Source organism: Hyaena hyaena, unplaced genomic scaffold (genome assembly GCF_003009895.1).
Source record: "Hyaena hyaena isolate Hyena2069 unplaced genomic scaffold, ASM300989v1 scaffold_903, whole genome shotgun sequence".
NCBI classification, from domain to species: domain Eukaryota; kingdom Metazoa; phylum Chordata; class Mammalia; order Carnivora; family Hyaenidae; genus Hyaena; species Hyaena hyaena.
In genome coordinates, this window is record NW_024081538.1 from 34,309 (window position 1) to 45,744 (window position 11,436).

An 11,436-nucleotide genomic window follows, 5' to 3' on the forward strand; every position below is an offset into this window, starting at 1 on the left:
TCTTCTTGCTGGATTGACCACTTTATCATTATGTAATACACATTTTTGTCTTTTATTTCAATCTTTGTTTTAAAGTCAGGTTTTTGCTTTAAGTATAGCTACCCAAGTATTTTTTAAAAATTTTTAATATTTATTTTTGAGAGAGAGAGAGACAGTGTGAGGAGGAGAGGGGCAGAGAGATAGGGAGACACAGAATCTGAAGCAGAATACAGTCTCTGAGTTGTCAGCACAAAGCCCAAGGCGGGACTCGAGCTCACAAACTGCAAGATCATGACCTGACCCGAAGTCAGTCGCTTAACCAACTGAGCCACCCAGGCGCGCTCCAAACATTTTTATTTTGTTTCTGTTTGCATGAAATACCATTTTCCATCCCTTCACTTTCATTCTGTGTGTTTTCTTTTATTTGAAGTCTGAAGTGAATCTCTTATATACGGCATATAGAGGATCTTGTTATATTCATTCAGCCACTCTGTCTTTTCATTGGAGAAAATAGTCCACTGATATTTGAAGTAATTACAGATAGGTATGTACGTATTGCCATTTTGTTAATTGTTTTCTTGCTGTTTCATAGTTCCTTTTTGTTTAAGGAGATTTTTCTGCAAGCCAGATGGGAGTGCCATGATATATTCAAAGTGCTAAAAGCCAAACAAAATTTTTCTTCTCTTGCTCTCTTTCTTTGTGATTCAATGACTTTCTTTAGTGTTTTGTTTAGATTCCATTTTCATTATCTTTTCTGTATCTACTATAGGATTTTGCTTTGTGGTTACTATTATGTTTACATATATCAGGCTATCTGTATACCAGCCTATTTCAAGTTAGTAGCAAGTTAAGTCTGAATGCATTCTAAAACTACATTTTTACTCCTCACTTCCCAAATTTTTTATATCACATTTCACCTTCTTATTTTGTGTATCCTTTAACTAATTCTTGTAGGTAAACTTATTTTTACCACTTTTGTCTTTAACCTTCATGTTAACTATATAAGTGATTAGTCCATGAGCTCTACCAGTTATTTCTTTACTTTGATGTGATTTCCCATTACTAATTAGTACCTTTACTTATCTGCTCAAGAAGTTTCTTTAGTGGGGAGTCTGAGGGGCTCAGTCAGTTAAGCTGCCAAGTCTTGCTTTTGGCTCAGGTCATGATCTCACAGTTTGTGAGTTCAAGCCTCACATCAGGCCCTGCACTGACCATGTGGAGCCTGCTTGGGATTCTCTCTGTCTCTCTCTTTCTCTCCATAAATAAATAAACATTAAAAAAAAAGAAGTTTCTTTATTTTCTTGTATAACTGTTTTAGTAGTGGTGAATTCCTTTAGCTTTTGCTTATATAGAAAAGTCTTTATCTCTCCTTCAATTTTGAATAACTTTGCTGGGTATTTTGGTTGGAAGCTTTTTGTTTCTTTTGCTTGTTTTTGTTTGGCTTTTAGCAGTTTGAATATATCCTGCCACTCCCATCTGGCTTACAGGAAAATCTGCTTATAGACTTATAGGGGTTCCCCTGTGCGTAACAGGCTATCTCTTGCTGCTTTTACTTCTTTTTTTCTTTCTCTCTTTATTCCTGTCTTTTTTTCTTCCTCTAAGTTTGTATTTAAATTCTAGTTAGCTAACATACAGTATAACATTGGTTTCAGGAGTCAAATTTAGTTACTTATCACTTACATATTAACACCCAGTGCTCATCACAAGTGCCCTCCTTAATACCCATCAACCATTTAGCCCATCCCCCACCCAGCTTCCTCCATCAACTCTGTTTGTTCTTTATCATTGAGTCTCTTATGCTTTGTTTCTCTCTCTCGTCTTTCTTCCCCCATCCTATCTGTTCATCTGTTTTGTTTTCTAAATTCCACATATGAGTGAAATCGTATAGTATTTGTCTTTCTCTGACTCACTTATTTCATTTAACATAATACACTCTTGCCCCATCCACGTCATTGCAGATGGCAAGATTTCATTCTTTCTGATGGCTGAATAATATTCCATTATGTATATGTGTGTGTGTCTGTATATATATATATACCACTTCTTTATCAATTCGCTGGTTAATGGACATTTGGATTCTTTCCATTATTTTGGCTGTTGTTGATAATGCTGCTGTAAACATTGGGGTGCATGTATCCCTTCACATCTGTATTTTTGTATCCTTTGGGTAAATACCTAGTAGTGAAGTTGCTGGGTTGTAGGGTAGCTCTATTTTTAACTTTTTGAGGAACCTCCATACTGTTGTCCAGAGTGATTTTACCAGTTTGCATTTCCACCAACATTGTAAGAGGATTTCCTTTTCTCTGCATCCTTGTCAACATCTGTTGTTTTCTGTGTTGTTCATTTTAGCCACTCTTACAGGTGTAAGGTGGTATCTCATTGTGGTTTTGATTCATATTTCCCTCATAATGAGTAACGTTGACCATATTTCATGTGTCTGTTAGCCCTCTCAATGTCTTCTTTGGAAAAGTGTCTATTCATGTCTTCTGCCCATTTCTTCACTGGATTATTTGTTTTCTGGGTGTTGAGTTGATAAGTTCTTTATAGATTTTGGATACCAAATCTTTATCAGACATGTCATTTTTTGCTACTTGTAAAGATTCTCTCTTCATCTGTAACTTTTTAAATTTTAATTATAATGTACCTTGGTATGATTCTCTTTGAGTTCATCTCTTTTAATAATCTCTAGGCTTCCTGTATCTGGATGTCTGTTTCCTTTCTCAGGTTAGGTGAGTTTTCAGCAATTATTTCTTCAAATAAATTTTTTTCTATACCTTTCTCTCTAGAGAATAGAGGTATACCTTCTCCTTCTAGAACCCCTATTATGCAAATGCTGTTCAGCTTGACTTTGTTCCATAATTCACGTAAGCTATATTCACTTTTCTTCTCCCTCCCTCCCTCCCTCCCTCCCTCCCTCCCTCCCTCTCTCTCTCTCTCTCTTTCTCTGTTTGGGTGAATTCCAGTGCCTTGTCTTCCAGGTCACTAATCCATTCTCCCACTTCATCTGCTTTTGAATCCCTTTAGTGTATTTTTCAGTTCAATTATTGCATTCTTCAACTTTGTGACTTCTGTTTGGTACTTTCTTATATTTTATATCTTTTGTTGAAGTTCTTACTGTGTTTATCCATTCTTCCCAGGAAATCAGTGAGCATGTTTATGGCCATTACTTTGGACTTTTTATCAAGTACATTGATTCTCTCCATTTCATTAAGATCTTTGGCGGTGGGTGGGGGGGTTGTTTATCTTGTTCTTCCTCTATTTCCTCATTCCACTTGGCTGATGCGTTTGTTTTTACAAGGTGAAAGAACTCTTTCCCACTCTTGAAGGAGCAGTCACAAGAAGGATGAGTATGTGTTAGTCCATTCAGTGTGTACAGCGCCCTGTCGTGGTAGCCTGCCAAGAACTGTGTCTCCAACTGTTTCAGTCCTGTGCAGCCCAGAAATGAAAGCATCCCTGGTCACCAGAGCCAGGCATTCAAAGGACATCTCCTGTGTGGAGTGTGCATGTCTACTGAATTGAGTGGGACAGGGCCATGGGGAATAACAAGGTTGGAGTGCACCTGCCCATTGAGTTTAGCATATCAGGGGCACAGGGGACCCCTGCGTGGGTTCACCAGGTATATCAGGGTAGGGCCACGGGAATGCAACAGGGCAGGGCAAGCAGTGGTAGCGGGATAGGAGCAGAGTACAAAATTGGTGCCTGCCAGAGCCTCTGTCCTTAGATATTTCCAACAGACCCCTTCCCCTCCAGCAAATGCTTTAAGATTAGCAAATGAGTCTTCTTTACATATTGTGTAGGTACTTTCCAACTCACTCTTTCTGCACTGGGCCCTAGAGTGGATAAGTCTGTGCATGAGCACTCTAAGGGTAATTCTCAGGGTTTTTGATAGGCCCTTTGTTTCTCCTGGACCTAAGCACCATTGTTCTTCAAAATTAGATGTTTTGGGGGCTTATCTCTTTAGTACAGGTCCCAAGGGCTGGGGTGCCTGATGTGGGGCTCAAGTTTTTAACTCCTTGGATATATTCTCTGCATATCTTGTGTGTGAGTTCTTGTAAGTTATTGTGCCAGGGGTGGGTTTTTTATGCGATGGCATCTCTATCTTTTCTGTCTCGGTGTGTCCTTTTATCCTTTGTTGTCAAGAGTTTGTTCAGCTAGTTTTCAGGAATTTTTCTGACAGATTTATTTTATATGTAGCTATTGATTTGAGGTGTCCATGGAGGAAAGTAAGTTCATGGCCTTCTTATGCTGCCATTTCGAGCCACCACCCCTATTTTTAACATAACTCTTTTTCTTAACCAAAAATAATACCTGGTGTTACATTTAATTTTGATGTCACTGAATAAATAAAGCAGAAGGAAATTTTTCTCATTACTTCTTTCAAAATTGTTCTTTAGAGCTCTTTTTAACCATATAACTATATACATATTGCACAGCCAGATGAACCTCACATGAGAAAAATGCCCCAGATCACCTTCTATAAATGTAAATGCTATACTCAAATAAGTACTTACAAGTTCATACTCAATGAATATAACAATAACCAGAAGTCCAAAGGCATATTTTATGATTATTATCAGAATGAAATGAAATTACCTGGTATTTTTCTGGATAATTCAACTAGATGTAGGGTAGAGTTATTCACTACATATTTTCATTTTTTTAAGTTTAATTGTTACTAGTAAGAATTTTAGAAGTGAGATAAAACCATTTAAAAATTAATTTCTAGCACGGAGGAGGGCACTTGTGTGGATCAGCACTGGGTGTTACATGGAAACCAACTTGACAATAAACTATTAAAAAAAATAATCAAAGCAGCAACCTCCATCTATAGAGTAAGCCCTGTGATAAGCTAATAAATGGAAGAAATACCATAAAAAATTTAATTTCTAGAGAAACATTTGTAGAGATAGGCTTATCTAAATGTGACACAAAGAAAGAACTAGAAGGAAAGAAGTATTGGAAGAACACAGAGTTATGAGCAGAGATTTGCAAAAATGAATACATTACATTTTAGTAGGTTGAGCAGTTAAGGTGAATGTCCATGCTTAAAGAAATAGTATCTTATAAAATCAATTTAAGTTCATCAAACAAAAATTTTAAAAATTGAACTACTATAAGAGCAAACCTTTATATTCTCAATCATATAACAATAACTGGCATTTATTGAATGCTGATTTGTGTCAGGAATTGTAGCAAACCAGCACCTTTTATTTGTTGTCTCATTACCTTTTGTATTCCTCTCAATAGCATGAAATAGGCACCTTTGTTATTTGTATATTAGAGTTGAGGAAACTAGCATTTAGTAGGACAGTTCATTCAGATCAGCAATGAAGTGAGAGAGTCACCAGAGAGTTACATTTCTTATTCTGGAGTCCACGGACTTCAGTTCTGTGCCAGGATTCCGCTTCAAACACAATTGGTAAAATTATATTCTCATTCAACTGGAGATTACATCCTAAAAATGTCTACTTCTTAGGAAAAAGAAATAGAATACTTCTGAGGAAAGAAAAGAGACCAAGATCAGAGTAATGAGAGCAAAACAACACTGTTCTGTGAAGCCAGACCTAAGCCTGGAAGAAAGGCAGAAAAAGAATAACTATTAAAATAACCCAAGTGAAGGATGATGGGATTTGAAAGCAGAGCTGTGATGCTGGAGAAAGTGATGAGGGAAAATATTCAAGAAACATTCTGGAGATAAAATTTTTGGAAGTTTTTACTTGAACAAATTTGGATATTGGGTGAGGCAAGTTTTGACAGTAACTCCCATATTGTTTTGATTTATTGAACCTGTGGTTTATCAATGATTAATTTGATCGTTGTACTTAAATCTAACTATCCTTACGCATGTAAACACCCTGAAATAGAATTTTCATGTAAATCCCATAGGAAAGTTTATGTACATACAAGATCTAATCTTTCTTAAATAAAGCTTCTCATCTTCTTACTGTTGAATCTGTGTTATGGACTAAATATTTAAGTCCCCAGAATTCATGTTGAGATCCTACTTCCCAGTATTATGGTAGGAAGAGGTGAGGTCTTTAGGAAGTAATTAGTATTAAATGAGGAAATGAGGGTGGAGCCCTCATAAATGGAATTAGTGACCTTATAAGGGTCACAGAGAGCTTGCTTTGTCTTTCCGCTCTTTACCAGTTGAGGAAACAAGAAGTAGCCAGTCTACAGCTCAGACCAGTGTTCTCACCAGTACCTGACCATGCTGGTTGGCACTGTGTTAAGACCCTCGGTCTATGGTACTTCATTATAGCAGTCCAAGATAACTAAGAGTCTTCTCTTTTACTTTCTTCTTCTTCTTTTTTTTTTTTTTTACATTGCTGACACATTTAATATTGCATGTTAGAAGTATTTCTTTTAAGCTCCCTGTGATCAGTGAGCACATTTCCATTTCAGGGGCAGTTTTGAAAGATTAGTCTGTATTATTTCCTGCATAAAATATACATTTTTGAGAGCTTTGCTCTATGGTAGAGTATTTATACATTTGAATTAGTACAGAGATAGGTAAGGTTTGTGAAAGAAGTAGACATTGAGAAAGTACATAGTCTGCTGTCTATGCCACATTTTCTTTAGATCTTCTAAAGATTTTCTGTAGATCTTTAGAACTCTAATAATTTGTATTAGAGTTCTCCAGAGAAATAGAATCAATATTTTATATATATAAAGTATATATATACACATATATATATGTATCCTATATATGTGTGAGTATATATAGATAAGAGATAAGAGATTTATTTCAGGAACCCTTGTGATAGTAGAAACTAGAAGCTCAAAATTCCAATAAGAGTTGATGTTGCAGTCTTAAGTCTAAAAAGTAATCTAGAGACAGAATTTCTTTCTTCTCAAGGTTTTAATATTTTTTCTTAAAGCCTTCAACTGATTGGATGAGGCTCACCATGTTATGGAATATAATCTACTCAATGTCTACTGATTTAAATGTTAATCACATCTAAAAAGAACCTTTACAACGTTTACACTGGTATTTGAGCAGACAAGAAGTCAACATAGTCTAGCCAAGTTGACACATAAAATTAATTGTCATATAATTCTTCTGTGCCCATCCATTAGTTTATGGATGTTGATGTGTTACTTATAAGTCATTTTATGATTCTCATGGGTTTTTAACACGTCAGTAAAAAAAGTGATTAGCTTAGGACACTCCATTCTTTCTGATTAGAGGCCAGTGCATCAAGTGAGATCCATCAGAACCAGTTTATACTTACTTTTTCTATTTACATTAATGTTATGCCAGTATTTACCTAAGATGCAAGAGAATTCGATTTCTAAGCCATTTCTTAGCTTTTTCTTAGCTATTTCTTTAGCCTCTCTTTGATGGAGAAGCTAAAAATACCATATTTTAACAGGAAATAGAGTTATTTTTCTTATGTACTAATTCATGGAAAAAATTGTAATTTGCTTTTATTCTATTTGAGCACCCAAATAAATTTCCTTAACAAATAGAGATCAAGAAAGCTTAATATAAAATGTAACACTGAAATTATATTATCAGATTCTATTCTACATAGAATTTTATCAAGCCTTTGATAATATTGATATCTCATGATTATCACATAGGTAAAAAAAAGAAAGCGTACTTTCATTAAAGAAATCTTTGAGAAAAGAATTTGAGGGGCACCTGGGTGGCTCAGTCAGGTAAGCATCCAACTCTTCGTTTTGGCTGAGGTCATTTTCTCACAGTTACTGAGTTGGAACCCTGTGCTGACTCTGTGTTGAGAATGTGGAGCCTGCTTGAGATTCTCTCTCTCTCCCTCTCTCTCTGCCAGTCCCCCACTCATGCTCACTCTCTTTCACTCTTGCTCTTAAAATAAATTTAAAAAGAGAATTTAAAAAATTAATATTCAAATTTGAGGAATTTTTTATTTTATGCATTTATTTTTAATTTTTTAATGCTTATTTTTGAGAGAGAGAGAGAGAGAGCAAGCAGGGAAGGGGCAGTGAGAGGGAGACACAGAATCTGAAGCAGGCTTCAGGCTCTGAGCTGTCAGCACAGACCCTGATGCTGGGCTTGAACTCCTGGACCCGTCAAATAATAACCTGAGCTGAAGTTGGCCCTCCAACTAAATGAGCCACCCAGGTGCCCTTTGAAGAATTTTTTTTATTATGAAAATTTATAAACATTTATATAAGTTGAAAACAACTATAAACATTTTAGCATTTATCATTAAATTTTTCATTATTTCTTTACATTTCCTTTCAGGTAAAATTTATACATCATTAAATGTACAAGTATTAAACTATACAATTCTATAAATTTTGGCAAATGCACAAGAGTGTGTATACAAATAGCTATTAAATATTGCCATTCATCCAAAAGTTCCCTCCTGCTCCTTCCCACTCAGTCTTCAGTACCAGCCTTTAATAGTTAATCACTGTTCTGACTTTTTCTTTATCGTAGACTCAGTTTGCCCATTATAGAATTATGCATAATTAGAGTCCTATAGCTTGTGTGCTCTTTTGTGTAAGACTTCTGTCACTCAGAATATGTTGACAAATTTGTGATTATAAATATATTTATGTGTATGTATGTGCTTTCTGTTAGGTTTTGGCATTTTGGCAAGTATATTTTCATGATTCATAACATACACAGTAGAAAAATACTACACATAATTTATCTAATACTAGGTTTTGACATTTTGGCAAATTTATTTTCATGGTTCATTAACACACACATTAGAAAAAAAACTACACATAATTTATCTAAAACTTTTGAGCACCTACAGTAGAGAAATCAATATATTTTCTTTTTAAATTTATTCAATGGCTACATATTTGGGAGTTTACAGTTTAACTGGAGAAACATGTGTAAGTCAGAAATATGATTCTATTTGTTAAAGTTAGGCACAATCTACTGTCAGAGGCACAGACAGCTACATGTAAATGAATGAAACTAGGGATGCCTGGGTGGCTCAGTCACTTAAATGTCCAACTCTTGATTTCAGTGCAAGTCATGACCTTATGGTTCATGAGAGTGAGCCCTGTGTTGGTCTCTGCAGTGATAACTCAGATCCTGCTTGGGATTCTTTCTGCCCCTCCCCTGCTCTCTCTCTCTCTCCCTCTCAAAATAAATAAATAAGCATTTTTTAAAAGACATAAATTTAAGATCTGAAATCATAAACTCCTAAAAAAATACTTTGGCAGGGATTTCTTTGACATTGGTCATAGAAGCATTTTTCTAGATATGTCTCTTCAGAGAAGAGAAAAACAAACAAAAATAAAGCATTGGACTACACCAGAATAAAAAGCTTTTGCACATTGAAGGAAAGCAAACTACTAAATGAGAGTAGGTATTTGTAAATGATATATCCAGTAAGGGGTTAATATCCAAAATGTAAAGGACTTATGCAATTTAGTCCCCCCCACCCAAAAAAAAAAACATACATAATCTGATTTAAAATTGGGCGGAGGAACTGAATAGATATTTCCAAAGAAGACATACTCCTGGCCAACAAACACATGAAAAGATGCTCAACATCACTAATCATGAAGGAAATGCAAATAAAACCCTCAATGATCTATTACCTTACAGCTGTCAAAATGGCTAAAGTAAAAAAGATGAGAGATAACAGGTGTTGGCAAGGATGTGGAGAAAAAGGAACTCTTGAGCTGTGTTCATACGACTGCAAATTGGTGCAGCCACTGTGGAAAATAGGATGGAGCTTCCTCAAAAACTAAAAATAGAATTTCCATATAATTCAGTAATTCCACCACTGAATATTTCCCCAAAGAAAATGAAAACACTAATTCACAAAGCTATATGTACCTCTATGTTTATTGCAGCATTATTTACAGTAGCCAAAATATGAAAACAACTCAAGTGTTCATCTATAGATGAATGGTAAAGAAAATATATTATGTGTGTATATTTAATGTATATATTTTATGTATATAATATATATAATGAAATATGACTCTGCCTTAAAAATAATGAGATCTTGCCACTTGCAGCAATTAGTGTATGCAACTAGTGTACATCTAGAGAGTGTAGCACTAAGTGTAATATATCAAAGACAAATACCATATGATTTCACTCACATATAGAATTTAAGAAACAAAACGAATGGACAAAGTAAAAAACATACAAACAAAAAATAGACTCTTAAATATAGAGAACAAATCCTTAGCTGTCAGAGGGGAGGTGGGTGGGGGAGGTGGGTGAAACAGATAAAGAGGATTAAGAGTATACTCATAAAAACAAGCACTAAATACCATATAGAATGGAATCATATTATATACTTGAAACTACTCGAAAACTACATGTTAAATATATTTTTAAAAATAGGATTTATGGCACAAAGAAGTAAATAACCAAGAATAATATGGAATTTACAGTATCACATATTTTATACTATTTAGGTTATATTAATAATGCATGTGTATGTTTATCATATATCATATTATTTGGGAGGACTTGGGTTGTTTTTTAGTGGTATGGGTGTAACCTTGGTTCACTCTTAAAATGAATCCTGACTTAGATATATGTCAGGATTCAGATGATAGTAAGTATAGTGCATCTTTTCACTTAGTGGATAATTATAGCCTGATTTATATAAAAAACATAAAATGACTAATAGTTTTTTTAAAAACTACTATCAGAGTCAAAAATATATAAGTAACCTAAATTAAAAGACCATAGTTGGCCACCCATGCTATAAAATAGGAATAATGTGTTGTTTTATTTATTAATAAAATATGTACAATAAATAACTAATTGTTGCATAATATGAAAAAATATACCCATAAAAATGTGAAATAAACACACAGTTTCTTCATTTTTAATATTTAATATTTTTAACAACTTCCTCAGTAATCTATTAAAACCACAACTGAACAAAAATTTTAGGAATATTTTTAACTAAAAAACTGATTTAAAATAAAGAAATTAGGAAACCTACATAAACCCCTATTATAAAACCAATAACCAGTTTTCCTTCCACACAATAAATACCTGACTCAATTACATTTTAATCGGAGCCAAAAAAATATCTTCAGAGAAGATTATATTAAAATGATGACTAAGACATTCCCCAGTTTGTATGGTAGTCAGTCTGTGAGCAAGTGATAGCAGTTGCTGTGATAAGAGCAGATCACAGCCTCATAAGGTTGGGGGGCATCAGAACAATATTTATTCACACTCGCATCAAAATAAGAGATACGGTTTTGTTTTCAAGATATAACCATTTTATGTTTTTAAAAATAACATATTCAAAGCAATTATTTTTAAGTTTCTGTATCAAATGGTAAAGGCAAAAATGGTTTAATGTGTGATTTATAGAAATCAAAACATACAGGACTGCACATCACAGAGCTGACAAAATTGTCCGCTGGAAGCATAGTGTGACAGATTGTAGACACCTCTCACTTCTCCTAAGCATTACTAATAACTTCAAGCACAGGGAACAAGTACATGACGAAACAAACATAAAA